This window comes from Hermetia illucens, chromosome 1, assembly GCF_905115235.1.
Source record: "Hermetia illucens chromosome 1, iHerIll2.2.curated.20191125, whole genome shotgun sequence".
Lineage (NCBI taxonomy): Eukaryota > Metazoa > Arthropoda > Insecta > Diptera > Stratiomyidae > Hermetia > Hermetia illucens.
This window is the reverse complement of record NC_051849.1, coordinates 28,075,982-28,095,405: the sequence shown is the minus strand read 5'-3', so window position 1 is coordinate 28,095,405 and position 19,424 is coordinate 28,075,982. Positions and strand designations below refer to the sequence as shown.

At 44.4% G+C, this 19,424-nt stretch overlaps 1 protein-coding gene across 1 annotated transcript in view; it reads right to left on the bottom strand.

Annotated features, from left to right (window-relative positions):
- Window positions 1-5,403: 5,403 nt before the first annotated feature.
- Window positions 5,404-19,424, bottom strand: part of LOC119646567 — a 116,633-nt gene continuing 102,612 nt past the window's right edge. The window contains exon 3 of the mRNA XM_038047050.1: window positions 5,404-5,481. The gene's annotated coding sequence lies outside the window, so the exon portion shown is untranslated. The remainder of the gene's footprint in view (window positions 5,482-19,424) is intronic.

The following is a 19,424-nucleotide window of genomic DNA, read 5'->3' as shown; positions in this document are numbered from 1 at the left end:
TTTTCATCATCATCATCAACGGCGCAACAACCCGTATCCGGTCTAGGCCTGCCTTAATAAGGAACTCCAGACATCCCGGTTTTGCGCCGAGGTCCACCAATTCGATATCTCTAAAAGCTGTCTGGCGTCCTGACCTACGCCATCGCTCCATCTTAGGCAGGGTCTGCCTCGTCTTCTTTTTCTACCATAGACATTGCCCTTATAGACTTTCCGGGCGTAATGGCGTAATTGTTTGCCTTAAATGGGGATTGGAGTGGATAGAGTCACTCCCTGGCTATATGAGCCATAATCCCTCCTTTTTGTTTCACTAACAGGAATTTATAGAAGCCTTTCCGGGGTCCAAGTGCACGACGGTGCATACTCATCCTTCCAGTTGTCATGAGACGAGCCGAAGGAGTTTCTCGGGAACAGTAGACCAGCCCCGACACACACCAGACGGAGGGCAATTACTCTTACAGAGTACCGGGGCCCGTCTTCAAATACAGTTCCTAGTAACGGAGGGAGACGCAGGGCAATTTCTCTTGCAGAGTATCGGAGCCCGTCTTCAAACACAGTTTCTAGTAACGGAGGGATGTGCAAGAGTTCCGCGACAGCCAAGAGGAGGACGGAAGACCACGAGGCACTCTTCTTGGTTCAAGAGTATTCTAGTACCGAGAAAGCCTGGCGACAGGCGGAGATCGACTTACGGAAACTTAACGAGCAGCAGAGAGTCGAGGAATTGGAGTACTGGCAACGGAAAAAGGAAGAAACAGCGAGACCCCTTCACCATTGCAACAGTTTTGGTATTCAAATTAATACAGGCGTCGCTAGGATCTATCGGCGTCCATATAACATGGGGAACATTTGATATTATTCGAACCGTTCCCATTGGATAGTTTACAGTCGAAGGTAACTGGCTGTATTGTAATGGAGCGTCAATGACACCTAGTCATCTCAGTGAATAATAATATCAACCGCACTGACAAAGCCTGATCTTAGCGTACCGCTGGGGCGAGCATTTGGACGCAATATTCGCGGGAACCTACTAACTACATACTTGATCAAAAGAAAGACAAAACAAGTCGGAATACCAGAACATTTCGAGTATAAAAGCTTTGTGTTCACATCTTTTGTGTGAAAATTTTCCTATGCACGCTTTTGCTTGATATATCCAACCTTACCGTTCATATGAGTTCACTTTACATGTTTCACCCAATATTGCAAATGGGACCAGTTTCGAAAAGTATTAACCAAGCCCTTTCACTTGATATCCTACATGACCATATTCAGTACCGATTACTTGGGGAGTGGGCAAGCAAATAGTCTAGGGAAAGAAGCATTTAGAAGGAGTACATCACTCCGAAGAAGTCCTGTTCCAAAGGCGCTGAATGATTCTTCACACACTGGGCATTCGTCGGGTCATAGTAAGGTCATCATACCTGGTCAGGAGATCTCGCAAGAACTAGTGCTCCATTTAGGAGAAGCCCGTCGATCCTGCGATCACCACCAAAGTCAGGAGGAATGGAATGGAAAGCCCCCAAAAAGCTAATATATACAAAAGTGCACGAGGGGGGCGAAAAACGGAGAAACAGTGTCTGAATATGTTCGTCCTACTCGAAGCAAAAATTATAGGCATGTCCGAATTCAAAAAGGACAAATACAATGTGGGCGAGACCATCAAAAACAAGGTGCTTGCAAACACTGGGAATATTGCCACGAAAGGCTCGGGCTCAAAAGTCAATTTGGCATACGTGAGGACCACATTGGCGGGGAGAATGGTCTGAGCACTATACTCACAGCATCCACCAGGCAATTTTCCTCTAGATAAAAAATTGTTAAAACAACGAGATCCGTTCTCGCGGAGTTGAAGATCATGAATGATGCGTGAAAGCCTTTGAAGCGGATGCATTCAAGGAGATGCTACTGGGAGGCTATAATCCCGATCGAATGGCTTCACGAAAGGTAACACAGAGGCGTTCAAACTATTGGAGGAAACGCGGAGTTGCGGGCTGCATGGTTCCCCGCATGGAGGATCTGTCAACGATCGAGAAGAGGACCAGACTTCGTCGAGAAACGGGAAGTATACACGAACTTTCGAGGTAGGTTTAACATACTATAGACATCAACAAGCGAAAATGCTTCAAGGAACATCAACTGACATCAGAGTACTAGGTTTGGCGATCGTATTGCCCATTCAAGATCACCCCTCAAAGAGATAAGACGTTCAAGAAAATGTTTGCGCAAGAGACCCATTGATATTCGTGCCGTGGGGTCTGTGACGTCTTCTTGTTGGAACCACACATTCCTCACATTTATTTCTTCAAGTTTGGGAAGGAAAAATTCTCCAATCACCCAGATATAACAGCCAAAAGTAACTGTAATTGCCTTGTCGTTTTCTTCAAAAAACCAGGGTCCAATAATGCTAGCTCTCGATAATGCATACCAAACAGTCAAGTATGTAGGGGCTGCTCGTGAAGTTCTGTGGGGCTCGTGCCATTCCAGTATCGTGTAAATTAACACTTTAAATGATTTCTTATATTTTATTTAGTTAATTAACTTATTTTAAACAAGGGGGTTTCAGTGAGGATCCAGACGCGCGGCCTCCTCAAACCGCTGCTACAAGTCAAAGCGGACGCGTCGCGCGTCTCTCGCTCTGGCCGCCTTTTCTAGCTGGACGAAGGGCTTTAGTCAAGCCAAGGAGACCTATTTGGTCGTGCCATAATGTGGCTGCAACGGCCTTCGAGGAGCGTCCGTCCTAATTGGGACGTGCGTACAGGATTCTAGATTCGAGCATTGCGTCCTGAAACAGACGCAACAGACCGGTAGCGTTGAGTCCAGACCTCATGTCGAGAACAGGCTCCCTGGGGAGTCTCAGATTCTTCCCGTATACCAGCTCCCTGGGATTTGCAGCAAACTCATCGCGATTGACTGTTCGAAAGCCAAGAAGAACGAGTGGCGAGTTAGCCCCCAAGAGGGGTTGTCTTGGGCCATTATAGTGGCCTTCAGCGTCCTGTGCTACCTTTCGAGCATCACATTGGACTGCGGGTGGTAAGCGGTTGTCCGGTGGCGTTTAAAGCCGAGGAGTTTGTCTCCTCTAAGAAAAGGGAGGACTTAAACTGCTTTCCCTGGTCGGTGATTATAATTGCATCCACTTGTAGCAAGTCTGTCAAGATTTGGCACATTTCGGAAGGCGGATCTAGATCTTGATCTAGTCCTACCCCCGGAACGCAAAGCACCCCCGACGGTGGCTGTTAATGCTGCTGCCATCTGAGACAACTAAGCCAGCTGACCTAAGTTGTTGCGAGACACCTCGCCAACCATGGCTCGCACGTGGTGCAGGGACCCCGAATCCGCACACGTCAGAATGACCTGTGTGCTCTTCAACCGCCTATAAGAATAGTCCTCGAGGATGTCGGAGACAAGCCCAACTGCTTCCTCGTTCAGCCCGACTAACGCGTAATTAAAACAAACGGCATCCGTTGTGGGGCGGGTCAAAGTGAATTGGGTCTCAAGTTGAAGGAACTATGCTGCCGGGCTAGCCAAAAGGGCGGCACCCGTACGGCCACGGTAGCTACCGTTGGGAACTGACTGGCTATTGAAAGTGAAAATGTTGTTGTTGATGATGGTGTTGCTGCACCGCCAATCGTTGTTGTTGGTACTGGACTGAATCCTCCGGAAAAGATTTCATCCTTGCCTGTGGCCGTGAATAATGCTGTGGTGGCTACTGGAATGAAGGCTGTTGTGGATGCTGTACCTGTGGTTGTTGTGGCTGCTTGCCGGGTGATTGTGCTTGCGCAGGCTATGATTGCGATGCAGGTTGTTAATTAGATATAGGCTTAAAGGCTGTAAAGTGTGTTGATACGGGGTCTACATTGGTGACTGGTGGTAAACACTTTAATTTAAATTATTTCTTTAACTCTATTTATTTAATTAATTTATTTTAAACTTTAATAAATTATTCCAAAACTTTTTTTCCACAGTCGCACGTTTTGCTTATCAACGCATCCTGGCAGGTGAAAATGTGCTTTATTACCGAAGAACACAAGCGCTTGACAAGTCTTCTTTCTTCTTCTTTTTCTTCAGCCTTTGTCCCATTCACAAACGGGGTCGGCTCATCGTGATCGGTCTCGCCATTTGGTTCTATCAAATGTCTGATCTGGATGCAATTTCGAGGCTTTCAAATCCCCATCCAGTGTATCAAGCCACCGTTGCCACGGCCTGCCTTTTGGTCGTTTTCCATCGACTTCGATGTTCAGATCAATCTTAACTTTACTTAAATTCTCGTTAGCGCGAATTGCGTGACCATACCATCGAAGACGCCTCTCTCGCAATTTTTCCACAATCGCTGCAACCCAATAACGATCGCGGATATCGTTACGGAGTTGTACACTGCCAGTATCCATAAACGTGTGCACCCACTGAACAATCGATTTCCAATCAGGAACAGGACCTGCAGGCGTGTTTTTAATTTTTTTTTTAAATGCACGCTGAGTTGCAACAATCGAACGATTCTTAGAAAAGTAAGTCACCAAGCCGAACGCACGATCTTCTCTTGTCCACTGCATGGTCATTACTAAATTAACCGTACAAAAACGTTAAGTTACAATCTTTTGAATGCACACACGTCAATTTTCGTAAGATTAATGGTCGCTGTGTGGCGCGCAATTCAAATAAGAAAGCTCCCGTGCCGCACCCTGTACAGGATCGCCTCCTGAAACAAACTCACAACTGAACATATTCCAACAAAAGTTTATATTTTATTGATAATTTTACACAATTTGAAATTTTCTTAGAAATTCTACGGCAATTTGTTACTGGAAAATATACTTATTTAAATTGAATCTAATTATTTTGACTAGTGATCACTGGATCTTGTGCATAATAGTACGACGTGGGTATGTTTTTCTTAGGCAGATGTTTTACTGCTGCTTCTAGGGTTCTGTTGAGGTACAAAACCCGATTATTCGTTTTCAAAACATTCAAATATTCAAATGGATAGCATATAACAAATACATACATATATCTTTTTGTGTGTGACTAGATTATCCATTTTTAGCAGCTACAACACTAATTTTACAGATAATTTATATTATTCGTTTCAAAATTTTGATACATACCAAGATATTTGCACTAGAATATCTTGGTTGGCTTGTTTTGATTAATTTGGTGTTATATTTACATTTTCAAATAAATACAAGGTTATAAATAGATACATAGAATTTAATATCTTTTTTTGGATATCTTACATCGATTTTTTTTCGATTTGTAGTTGGGTGGATCATATGACTTCCATAAATATTGTAACTAGGTCTTAGGCAATATATTTTTATTTGATATATTCAAGTACACGCAATATAGAGAGCTCATGGATGTGTTATGTATCTATGATATAGTAAAATTTATGTTTAGTGCCTAACAAATTTGTTTATCGATACTAAGATAAGATGATCCTTTGTATTGCTATTCGGTATTTCAGCTAAAATTATGCTGACAAGATGATCCCTGAAACGAAAAGGAAGAGATATGTAAGTAAAGATATAATAAGTGTACAGATTTGAGAATTTAATTAATTTCATTTAATATTCATGGTATCAGGTGTCAATCATACATCTGCGATAAAGCATTCTTAACTCGTACCCTAAAGGATCGTGAGGATTCTATTATAGTAGATAAAGACGAAGTGTAATTTGTGCTGTCAATAGCCATCTTCAATAAGGCGGGAAAGTGGAAACTTGTCAGCGCTTCAAGTATGAAAGGTTTTGTTCACTCTTTATGCAAGAATCTTGGGTACAGGATGGTTCTATACTCGACATTCAATTCGATGTGGTACTAACACTTTGTCACTTAGCGAGTATCAATTTGACGCAAAAGGGGCAAGTATGATCTACTATACTACTTTATTACTAGTAATGGGATTTCTACCAAACTTTTCGGTATGATGCTAGTTGTGCATAATATTCCAAATTCCGAACAACGTTTGCATTTACTTGCTGTAGAATATTTCTTATTTGTTCGGAATTTCCTTCCTATTACGGCCTATCTTACTGCTATCTTACGGATATAATGAGGCCTAGATATCATGTGTTCGAACAAGCATGATTTTTTTTCAGATTTTTAGGTTAGGCAGTTTCTGAGAAGGGTCTTTGAAATAATTGACCCCTTTCGAATACAGATATAAACATGGGTTTAATTCAACTTCTGCTATCAGCTTAACTTGGCAATTCACAAAGTGGTGACCCCGCGTTCCAAAGGATGCATCGCGGAAGCAATGTCAGCCATATAAACACCTTCACCTTCAGTAGAGGAACTAAACGCACTAAACGCAGCTAGTTGCAGTTGCGAGCGTAGATACACGCAGTTAGACAGCAGATTAACTCCGTGAATTCATCCAGATGGAAATCTCAACGTTTTCGGTCCAGGTCGCGGACACGGCGCAGGTCCAAAATTCTTCGTCCCAAAGGTATATGTTGGTACCACTGAAGGTTCAATTCCGAAGCCATCAAATGCAGAAAACCATGCAATTGAACTTCAAAGAATGCAAATGGTCCCGTTTCATGTCACCTGTCTATGTCCAACACGAAAAGATGAGTCCCTATAGGCACATGCGCCGATACAAGCTTTTGCCTGCGCTCCAAAAACCAAGGACCATATAAAAAGAGATGTTTCAAACCAACCACGCAAAGTCATCAGCAGCAGCAGCCGCAAATTCTGCAACGATCAAGCGACCAAAATGTTCAAGTAGTACCGTTAATAACTCAGCAACCGATTCGACAAAGCACGTCGTAAAATGAATCCACAAACAGTGCTGATGGCTTGAGTTTGCTAGACACTGCTCCTGCGGCAATGATTAGCGCGTCTATTAGTAACGTCTCACGTGATGGCAAACGACATCGAATAAAGCCCGATCTCGAACCAACACCAGGAAGTCATCGTGATAATACGCGCTTCCAAGGGAGTCATCTCGAAAACCGACCAAACTTCCGTTCAACAACCTGCAGTGGCAAACTCAACGAAATCTAACAGACGAGTTAGATTTGCTGATTGTTACCAAGAAGGACAGTACATTCGTGCATCATGAGCAGTTCAACAATGCCAACTGAATTATCGTAATTTCCTTGCACTCAATCACTGGCAGGGGAGTGCTTTGGCGGTTGTAATTACTTCCAGACACTTGCCTGTCATTACAACTTTTAATTACCCTTTTCTTAGACCGAAGTGGCCTACTCCCTAAAAGTTGACTACAGGGTTAAGTAGAACAGTCACTCGGTACAAGAGGTAGTCTACTCACAGCTCTCACTTTGTGAACACTACAGTAAGAAGCAGGATTGATATTGGAATTAAATAAACATATTACATATATAAACACGACTTTCATTCAACTTCTCCCATTTGATATCTCACATTGTTATATTCGGTTGGAAAAATTGTACACCTTCCTTTTTTTTCTACAGGGATGCCCCCTCTTAAACTCAATGTAGAACAACGTCACCCACTGCATACAAGAGGATCCACAGTTGCCACCTTCCCACCAAATTTCGTGTCAATAAGTATAACCGTTTCGGAAGAAATGAGTGTGACAGACAGTAAACCGATTTTAATAAATTTTTGTTTTCAACAAAAGCTGAAGGTTTCTGAAACAAACCCAAATCCCCCTCAATTAATCAAAGCCACCCTTATACCCTATGATAAAAAGAGGGCCATCTCTTCAGATTTACTGAACAAAATTCACCAAGGCAACCAACTTCATCTCTAGAGAAATGCGACTTCAAACCACGATGACTTTAGGGAATTCATTGTTTCTGTTATTAGTATGGTTGCCATTCAACCTTTGCTGTGGTAAAGCGCGACAACCACACCTACGCATTATTGTTTGCGGTTATCTAAATGTGCTTCATTTCTCCCCACGACTTCTTTACTGTCCTGCGCCAAGTGCTCTTGGGACGAGCCGCCCTTCATCATGGGAGAGTGGATTTCAATGGATGGCGTAGCCAGCAATGCTATTGTGGCCTCTCCTTACTGTGTGACCTATCCACTGTCACTTCAGTCTTTCGATCACAGTACGCTTGCCAAGGTCTGTGCACCGACCGACTTCGTCGTTCGCAATAGCATCAGGCTGGCGAACACCGATGAAATGACGTAGACAGTTGTTGAAGAAGGCTTGAAGGTTTCGAGTAGCAGTGGGGTTCACTTTCCATGGGATGCCCCCATATAGGACATTAACACAGAACAGTCTCAACTTGGTGTTGGTGTTGAGATACCTGGATTTCCAGATTTTAGACAGAGCATTAAACGCAGATCTAGCAACAAATAATAACGGACTGCGGACTATTCAATTAGCAGGGTCACACGAAATGGTTGTTGGAAGTACCTGGTTTGCGCGGAAAGCCATCCACAAACATACGTGGGCCTCTCCAGACGGGACCACTTTCAACCAAATTGACCACGTGTTGATCGAACGCTGCCACCTCCCAGCCTTAATGAATGTCAGAACATATAGGGCGGCCAATATAAACTCGGATTACAATCTCGTTGGCATGGTGCTCCGAGCTCGAATAACAATACCACCTAGAATCCCCTCTGACAATCAGGTGAGAGTGAACACTGAAGCCATCCACAACACAACCCTCCGCGACACCTATAAGAGGGAAATGGATGCCGCAATAACCGCAGTCAACAGAGGACCTGGAGATAAAGCATCAACAAATGATCTTCACAACCACCTGAAGAACGTTATCATGGATACTGCCACAAATATACTTGGCCCCAGCCGTAAAAGGAGTCGGGACGGCTGGTTTGACGATGAATGTAAGCTAGCAACGGAACGGAAGAATGCCGCATACCGAGTAATGTTGCATTCTCAAAGAACGCGGGCACGTGCAGAGACTTATCACGAACTCCGGCGAGCGGAGAAGCGACTTCACAGACGGAAAAAGGAAGCCTGGGAGAACCAACAAGTCTGTGAACTAGAAAAGTACAGGGAGCAACCGCACCAGGCGCGGAAGTTTTACCAACAAGTCAGCAGGATGAAGCCTTATACACCTCGATGCTCATCCTGCCGAGACAAAGAGGGAAATCTGATTTCCGACAGAATGGGCATATTAGAGCGATGGGTTGAGTACTTTGATGAGCTACTGAACAACCAGAACATCGGCGAGTTGGAGGTCCCGCCAACTGAAGATAACGGACAAATACTGCCACCACCAAGTTTAGGAGAAACAGTCCGTGCAATTCATCGGCTAAAAAATCATAAGTCGCCAGGAGCCGATGGAATTACAGCCGAATTGGTTAAATATGGGGGCGACCAGTTACACCAAGTGGTTCATCAACTTGTGCTCAAGGTATGGAACAGCGAATCAATGCCTGACGATTGGCAACGAGGCATTATCTGTCTCATACATAAAAAGGGAGATATCACAGTGCAGCAATTATAGAGGTATCACGTTGCTGAGTACCATCTATAAGATATTCTCCACTATCTTGCTAGGCCGGATAGCCCCATACGCCCAGAACATCATTGGCCCATACCAAAGAGGCTTCACTCCAGGCAAATCAGCAACAGATCAGATTTTCTCTCTGCGGCAGGCGATGGAAAAACTGTTGGAATATGGACAACAGTTGCACCATCTGTTCATCGACTTTAAAGCCGCCTATGATAGCATAGCCAGGGTAAAACTGTACACGGCCATGGGAGAATTCGGTATCCCGACGAAATTAATAAGACTGACTAGGCTGACTCTGACCAATGTGCGAGGCCAGATAAAAGCAGCAGGATAACTCTCCACTCTCAAGACCATTCGACATCAACAACGGTCTACGACAAGGGGATGCGCTATCATGCGTCCTTTTTAACCTGGCCCTCGAGAAAGTGATCCGTGATGCTGAGGTGAATGCAAGAGGTACGATCCTCTTCAAGTCCACCCAACTACTGGCCTATGCTGACGATATCGACATCATGGGAAGAACCACCCGAGACGTACAAACTGCCTTCATCCAGATCGAGCAGGCGGTGTTTGGCGCGAGATCTTGGGCTGCACATCAATGAAGGCAAGACAAAATATATAGTGGCAACGTCAGCACCGAAGACGAATCAACCAACAACATCAAACCGCACTGGTCAAACACAAACACGAAGAAGAATAAGGATAGGAGAATACAACTTTGAGACCGTTGACAATTTCTCCTATCTAGGGTCGAAAATCACAACCGATAACAGCTATAATGATGAAATCCACGCACGGTTGTTGTCAACCAACAGAGCCTATTTCAGCTTACAAAGACTGTTTCGCTCGAAACGTCTCACCATAGGGTCAAAGCTCTTACTGTACAAGACTATGATCTTGCCAGTCCTCATGTATTCCTCGGAAACTTGGGTTCTTAGCCAGAAAAATTGCGAACTCTTGGCCGCGTTCGAGAGAAGAATCCTCCGAAGAATTTTTGACCCCCTACATGAGGATGGACGATTCCGTAGCCTACACAATGACGAAATCTATGAGCGATACCATGACCGTCCGGTTGTGGATAAAATCCGGCTCAATAGGTTATGGTGGGCGGGTCACTTAATCCGTATGGATGAGGATGATCCCACCCGGAAAGTCTATAAGGGCAATATCTATAGTAGAAAAAGAAGGCTTGGCAGACCTTGCCTGAGATGGAGCGGTGGCATAGGTCAGGACGCCAGAAGATGATTCTCTGGATATACATAGCCGTAGTTCGTACAATAGAACGAAGCTTAAAAAAATCGCGTGTGCTGCCGGGGCACTGCAGTTCTCACTGGGAGAAGCTCACAATGTAGTCCTACACCATCTCTGCCTTGACCTTCACATTAAAGGAGGTTTCCTAATGGTGACGTTGTAATCGTGGTCCGTAATCTGAATGCCAACGTGGGCTCTGACAACACTTTGCTCGGACATGTGATGGGGAAGCAATGTCTTGGCAACCATAACGATAATCTTGGGAGGCTTGTGGATTTCTGTAGCTCCCACCATCTCGTCGTCGGTGGCACAGTCTCATTGGTGGTACAGAGTCTCCCATAAGGGTTGGGATTCAACTGACCATTGTCTCCTGGATGTGCATAACAAGAGGGACCCTGACATCGACCTCGAAAGTGACTACCATCTGTTAATCGCTTACGATCGCTTGCGCGTTGCGTCCACCACGTCTAGCAGGGGTGGAGAGCTGCGACCCTCAAGCCACAACTGGATTATAGGCCGATTGTATGATTCAGCTCGACAATGGGAGAGCATCATGCAATCATCCTCATCAACGGCGCAAAAACCGGTATCCGGTCTAGGCCTGCCTTAATAAGGAACTCCAAACATCCCGGTTTTGCGCCGAGGTCCTCCAATTCGATATCCCTAAAAGCTGTCTGGCGTCCTGACCTACGCCATCGCTCCATCTTAGGCAGGGTCTGCCTCGTCTTCTTTTTCTACCATAGATATTGCCCTTATAGACTTTCCGGGCGGGATCATCCTCATCCATACGGATTAAGTGACCCGCCCGCCGTAACCTATTCAGCCGGATTTTATCCACAACCGGACGGTCATGGTATCGCTCATAGATTTCGTCGTTATGTAGGCTACGGAATCGTCCATCCTCATGTAGGGGGTCAAAAATTCTTCGGAGGATTCTTCTCTCGAACGCGGCCAAGAGTTCGCAATTTTCCTGGCTAAGAACCCAAGTTTCCGAGGAATACATGAGGACTGGCAAGATCATAGTCTTGTACAGTAAGTTTTGACCCTATGGTGAGACGTTTCGAGCGGAACAGTCTTTGTAAGCTGAAATAGGCTCTGCTGGCTGACAACAACCGTGCGCGGATTTCATCATCGTAGTTGTTATCGGTTGTGATTTTCGACCCTAGATAGGAGAAATTGTCAACGGTCTCAAAGTTGTATTCTCCTATCCTTATTCTTCTTCGTGTTTGTGTTTGACCAGTGCGGTTTGATGTTGTTGGTTGATTCGTCTTCGGTGCTGACGTTGCCACCATATATTTTGTCTTGCCTTCATTGATGTGCAGCCCAAGATCTCGCGCCGCCTGCTCGATCTGGATGAAGGCAGTTTGTACGTCTCGGGTGGTTCTTCCCATGATGTCGATATCGTCAGCATTGGCCAGTAGTTGGGTGGACTTGAAGAGGATCGTACCTTTTGCATTTACCTCAGCATCACGGATCACTTTCTCGAGCGTCAGGTTAAAGAGGACGCATGATAGCGCATCCCCTTGTCGTAGACCGTTGTTGATGTCGAATGGTCTTGAGAGTGGAGAGTTATCCTGCTGCTTTTATCTGGCTTCGCACATTGGTCAGGGTCAGCCTAGTCAGTCTTATTAATTTCGTCGGGATACCGAATTCTCTCATGGCCGTGTACAGTTTTACCCTGGCTATGCTATCATAGGCGGCTTTAAAGTCGATGAACAGATGGTGCAACTGTTGTCCATATTCCAACAGTTTTTCCATCCTTTGCCGCAGAGAGAAAATCTGATCTGTCGCTGATTTGCCTGGAGTGAAGCCTCTTTGGTATGGGCCAATGATGTTCTGGGCGTATGGGGCTATCCGGCCTAGCAAGATAGCGAAGAATATCTTTTAGATGGTACTCAGCAACGTAATACCTCCATAATTGCTGTACTGTGTAATATCTCCCTTTTTATGTATGAGACAGATAATGCCTCGTTGCCAATCGTCAGGCATTGATTCGCTGTTCCATACCTTGAGCACAAGTTGATGAACCACTTGGTGTAACTGGTCGCCCCCATATTTAACCAATTCGGCTGTAATTCCATCGGCTCCTGGCGACTTATGATTTTTTAGCCGATGAATTGCACGGACTGTTTCTCCTAAATTGGTGGTGGCAGTATTTGTCCGTTGTCTTCAGTTGGCGGGACCTCCAACTCGCCGATGTTCTGGTTGTTCAGTAGCTCATCAAAGTACCCAACCCATCGCTCTAATATGCCCATTCTGTCGGAAATCAGATTTCCCTCTTTGTCTCGGCAGGATGAGCATCGAGGTGTATAAGGCTTCATCCTGCTGATTTGTTGATAAAACTTTCGCGCCTGGTGCGGTTGCTCCCTGTACTTTTCTAGTTCACAGACTTGTTGGTTCTCCCAGGCTTCCTTTTTCCGTCTGTGAAGTCGCTTCTCCGCTCGCCGGAGTTTGTGATAAGTCTCTGCGCGTGCCCACGTTCTTTGAGAATGCAACATTACTCGGTATGCGGCATTCTTCCGTTCCGTTGCTAGCTTACATTCATCGTCAAACCAGCCGTTCCGACTCCTTTTGCGGCTGGGGCCAAGTATGTTTGTGGCCGTATCCATGATAACGTTCTTCAGGTGATTGTGAAGATCATTTGTTGATGCTTCATCTCCAGGTCCTGTGTTGACTGCGGTTATTGCGGCATCCATTTCCCTCTTATAGGTGTTGCGGAGGGTTGTGTTGTGGATGGCTTCCGTGTTAACTCTCACCTGATTGTCAGAGGGGATTCTAGGTGGTATTGTTATTCGAGCTCGGAGCACCATGCCAACGAGATAGTGATCCGAGTCTATATTGGCCCCCCTATATGTTTTGACATTCATCAAGGCTGAGAGGTGGCGGCGTTCGATCAACACGTGGTCAATTTGGTTGAAAGTGGTCCCGTCTGGAGAGGCTCATATATGTTTGTGGACTGCTTTCCGCGCAAACCAGGTACTTCCAACAACCATTTCGTGTGACCCTGCTAATTGAATAGTCCGCAGTCCGTTATCATTTGTTTTTTCGTGTAAGCTATGGGAGCCAACGTATAGCCTGAATATTGGCGCCTTCCCTACTTGGCTGTTAAAATCCCCAAGTATGATTTTGATATCATATCTGGGACAGGCTTCGAGGGTTCGTTCTACTGCCTCGTAGAAGGTGTCCTTTTCCGACTCTGCAGTCTCCTCTGTAGGGGCGTGAACGTTTATGAGGCTTATATTTCTAAACTTGCCTCGCAAGCGTAGAGTGCATAGCCGTTCGCTTATGTTTTCAAAGCCGATAACAGCAGGTTTCATTTTTTTGGCTGACTAAGAAACCTACTCCGAGCACATGGTTTACTGGATGACCGCTATAATATATGGTGTAGTGGCTCTTCTCCAAGAAACCGGTCCCTGTCCATCGCATCTCTTGTAACGCTGTTACATCAGTCCTATATTGGGGGAGGGTATCGGCTAGCTGCTCATCAGCTTCATCTCTGTACAGGGAGCGCACGTTCCATGAGAAAATGCGCAAATCGCTATTCCGTTGTCGTTGCCGGGTCCGTCGTTTTAAAATCCGTCCTGTCCGAGGCTCCTGTTGTGGCTTCGTTACAAGTTGTTTTCGGTGTAGGGTTGTCAGCCCTACCCAACCCCCAACCTGGAGGACCAGTTGGTACAATTTGTCCCGTTTTTAGGCGCGAGAGACTCGCCTTCATCCTTCTCCGTCTGCAGCTTTTCGTTAAGAAAGAGGTCCCAGTGGTCACCACGTGGAGGTGGAGATAGGGTTTGGTAGTAGAGCTGTTGGTGTTGGTTCAGCAGGCATTTCCCAGGTTTTATGCTCTATCGTGGGTGCCAATCCACGTTTCGCCCTAGGACCTATACTACCCTTTGACCACCAATGCAATCAAACGGAGTAAATCCACTGCGCTTGACGGTCTCCTCGCAGAGTTAGAGCTGCTGCACCTGCAGTTCCTGCGGATCTGCTACTTCCACTCGTACGAAAATATTGGGGATCCGAGGCCTTTCCAGGAGATTGGAAAAAAGCGTTAATCCTCAAGTTTCCAAAGAAAGGTACTTGCTCTGAGTTTGAAAGTTGCTGGGGTATCTGCGTGATTCTAGAACGCATCAAAAAACATCTCGAAAGCTTGGTCGACAGGGAACAGGTTAGTTTTCGTTCTGGATCCTTCGGACCGATGTGGCGAAGCATTAACAGTGCTAGATTCGCTGCCTTGTCTAAAACCTAGAAATGCAATTATCTCAACACGAAGATTGCTCTGCGCTGGTGTTCTTTCTGTGTTGCTATATGGAAGTAGCACATGGAAAGTGACCTCCATTGTGACTTGCAAACTCCAACCCTTCATGATCACCTGTCTGTGTCGTACGTTGGCCTGGTACTATTTCCAACGGAATAGTTTTCCGCTGGAACACAGGCATGTACGCGATGTGATCGGAGTGGATACACACACATTAAGGAGAGGGAACAATTTTATTGCGGGCTAAGCTGCAATAAAATCTACTCTCCCTAGATGGCCGACGTGTGGGTCGCCTTTAGAGTATTGCGCAGAACAGTAGATGCGAGGGTCTCGGGAAGTCCTGGGTTGAGCTGAAATGCATTTCAGGTAATATCGAGCGATGCCGCGTAGGTGTGGTCGACGTGCTATACCCAACCGAGGCGTAAATGGCAACCATCAATATAATCATCATTGCGATGTGCGAGGGAAGAATCCGCGTCGGAAGGAGTGGACGGGCAGCTCCAGTCTGCAACCTCCTAATAAGATTATTAAAAATAGCCCCTTTTCGTGGTGCCGAAACGTTTTAAACAGAAATGAGGGAAGTTTTCTTCGTCCTACATAACCTTTTTACCCTTTCTCCCTCGGGGTTAAGATTAGTAAACCCAGCTTTATCACAATGATTTCAAAATGCTCCTCATTTGAAGCGTCATTACTTTTTAAAAGGAGTGACTGTGCCGACTTTTCAACAGAGAGAGAGAGATAGAGCGTCTGCTGCTTCTTACTTCATACCTTCCTTTCAGCTTGCAGTAATGGGGGTTCAAAATTAAGCCCGGCCACCATAGCTTTTTAAGGGGGGGGGGCGGAAGTGGTGACTGCTGCAACTATTTGTCGGGGTTGGAAATGGAGGACTTTCCTCTTTCTTTTACATATCATCCTCGTCCTCTCCCCCTCACGGGGTAGGTTTGAAAATTGAAACTTTACCATGATAATATCAAACAAACCCCAATTTGGGGCACTGTTACTTTTTGAAGAGGGTAACCGCCATAAGTTTTCATTGGGTTTGAAGAACGGACGTCCCCACCTTCTCCTCCATCAATTTTCCACTAGCTTCGAGGATGGAGTTGAAAATTCAACCTTTATCTTTCCTTTCTATGAGTGATCCTTTTACACCCTTTATTACTACCTTGGAAATCCTTAGCCTTGGTGCGTATGAGTATATTCGAGAAATTCTCTTGGGCGGATAAACTTCCCCTACTTTCGTAGTGATGTAAGTTTATACCTCTTCAAATTAATACGCTCTGCTGACATGAGAGAGGAGTGTCAGGGTTCCAATTTCTTTGCTTTTGTTCGGTTTCATGGGAAAACCAGGATTCTCCTGAGGTGGAACTAACACTCATACCAGTTTCTTCGTAAAATTTTCACTTTAAAAAAAAAGAAGGAATGTTACCAAGAATTCAAAATTTATCTGTAGTTCGCTCTTGGTTTTAAGTATGGCCAAGGGGATGATCCTGGTATTTATATCGCAAGAGCTCGGGCAACGGAGAAAGCCATTTTGCATACCCTAACAACATCAATTTATTATCCTTAATTAAATTCCGACAATTTCACGGAAGTATACGAAAAATTATAAACATTTTGGAAGCCGTTTATCAAAAAAATTCACCTGCTCATATGGCATTCTTCAAGCGCAATTCTGGAGGACGCGTGTTTGGGTAGTCCTGATCCCATTAAAGTGAACTTCTCTCGAAAATTCTTGCTATAGAATTTATGATACGACCAGAAACACCATCCATACATGAATCGTGGCTGGTCTAATAAAAACCGCGCACTCATAAATCACAACTGGAAAAAAGAAAGAACAAATCACTGCAAAGGGATTTTCCCGTCAATGTTTCTAAACATAGAGTGAAGCCTTGAAAAAGGATTCCGTACTCTCTGCAATCATTTTCCGGAAATGATTATATAGGCGGAGATGTACTTGTATGTGAATAAATTTGCCTCGTTTTATATTTCCCACCCACCCTTTCAGCACAATTCACAAGCATGATAGCGTATTTTTCTGATTTCCCAGAAAGGGAGATAGGCAGGATAGAAAAAAAACAAGTTTTTCATTATTGTCGTGCTCTCGTTGTGGAGTTGCTATCGCTAACATCCCTATCTGCGCTCATATCTTTATCGTGTGGATTATCCTTGCGGTTTTGTCATTTTAATAAATGAAAATCATATTGGAGTTCTGTGGCGGCCAGACTCGAGAAGAGTTGAAGCCGATAACCATCTCGTCAGTTGGGGGATCAGGAGCCTTGGGAAATACACATACATATGTAGATAGGTATATGAAAGGCGGTCAGGAAGCAACCGAACTGAAACGGACCGTGCAAGCTGTTCGGGAGAGAGGACATAACGATGTTTGTGAATTTTTAGGATGTTGCATATCGATCTCAAGATGGAATCATTGAATATTCCGAAGCCATAAGCTTCGGTTTTCAGGACAATGTCGACACGTGCCTCTGAAAAGTTCCTCGATGCCATTGTGGTGTTTTCGTTTTCTTGGCACTGATCCGGAGAATACTGATGAACTGACTTTAGTAATAATTGGTGTTTACACCATTCAGCACAGGAAGAGGATTATATCGATTGAAGGGAGTGTTACATGTATGTCCCGGAAATGGGGTGGGAGAATGTAGCCTAAAGCGCGTTCAAGAAATTGGGAAGTGTTCGGATTTTCGTAGTTTCCCAGAGCTGAGGTTGCTGAGTGGGCTTCAAGGTCAAGGTCCCTCCATCCGTGCGGTTTATAAGGAATCAGGTTTTATCAAAGGGACTTAGGTTCAATGGTATGTGATTCTCCATTACAACCCCACACTCTACCTGCTCCTTGGATCCCTTTCTGATGACCATAATATATAAGAACTAGGCAACCAACCAGCTACACAAAGCGCCAGAAGGTGCTATCGCAATATTGATATCTCCGCCCGGCAACATCATCAACTTTACTCTTGAATCTGACGCCGTTACTTCAAAGTAGATATCGGATGTCTTTCGTCCTTTAAAATGTTATCAGAAAATCATGTTATCCTGTAGCGAGTCTGAAGACATGAAGTCAGGTACGAGAATCAGGTCGAGAACATTCCCAATCTCTCTGTCTTCCACAATAATGCTATTCGTCCTTGAATGTAGCAGGGAAACTGTGTGTAAGCCTATTTAATATATCTTTTTTGTTGTTTTTCCAACAAAATTATGGCCCGGGGTTCTTGATACTTTCATTTTTGAAAGTGAGGTGATAAGCTGGAAGGATTGTCTTTATGAACGTGAAAAGGATGTAAAGGATTTCCCTAAATATAGCATGTTTCAGTGTGGAATCGCTGAGATAATAAAAATAATTGGAATCGTTTTCAGGGAAAGTTTGTTTTCAATAGTTGAAATCTTACTGCCTTTCATATCGTATTATGTTCGAAAGGACGAACCAGGTATTGTATTTCTTTTTTAACCGAAATAAATGAGAAATTAATGAGAATTTCTTTGTGTATTTTGTTTGCCATGGGAGTCTGATACGCATTTCCAGACTGCTGGAAATGGAAACTTATTCAAACTTGCTTTATGCCAGAAGAACTTGTAGTCAAATAAAAGGAACGACTCGACGTTGTTCAAGGAAATCCCATTGCTTCAGCCAACATCCGTTGAATGATTCTCCTGTTGCGGAAATACCAAACAGAAGGATGTTTTCTTTTCTTCGTTTTTTCTCTTTTTGTAAGGAATCACTCACATCGTCTCTATTTTTCATTTGGGAATTCACGTGTTCCATGAATGGGAGTCGTTCATTGTCAGTTACATTCCGATTTGAATTCATGATTTTTCCCTATTTTATCTACTTGCAGGAACGATTTCTCTTCCTGTTTTGTCTTTATTCCGGTCATGTAATTTAGGAATCAAACTTTATATTTTTCTCTGATGAAGCCATCATTGGGATGAAACATTTGGCTATTTCAGGAGCATTCGTTGAAAGTTTAGTTGGAAGGTATTTCATTTACATAACTTTCTTTTAATGAATGTAGGTGGTCTTAAAAACATGCTATTGCGTCAGGTTGTATTTTTTTATGGTATTCTGATCCCCAAACACCATCCCCACTCTTTCACCTATATCCCCGTGGGACCATCGTAAGGTATTACTTGTCAGGGAGCGCCTTGGTCAATACCAGCATCTCTGCATTTTCAAGCTGGTTCTAGTTTGTGGAGCTTCTTTTGCATCGGGGATATTGCGACTTTAAATGGGATTCAACTTGCGTTCGATTCCAGCATCTCTTCTACTAAGTTCTTGGGCCTGATATCTATGTTGAGGCCGTCGCTCAAGCTTCCTCTTTAATCCGCGAATCCTTGACAATAGAACAAAACATGCTCCGAGTCCTCAGGTATAGCGGCAAATTCGGGACAGTCGGAAAGCTCGTCCAATCCGAAGTGACTTAAATACTTACAACTATCGTGTCCCATTAAGAATTGTGTCAGGTGGTGATTCAATTCTCCATGCTTTC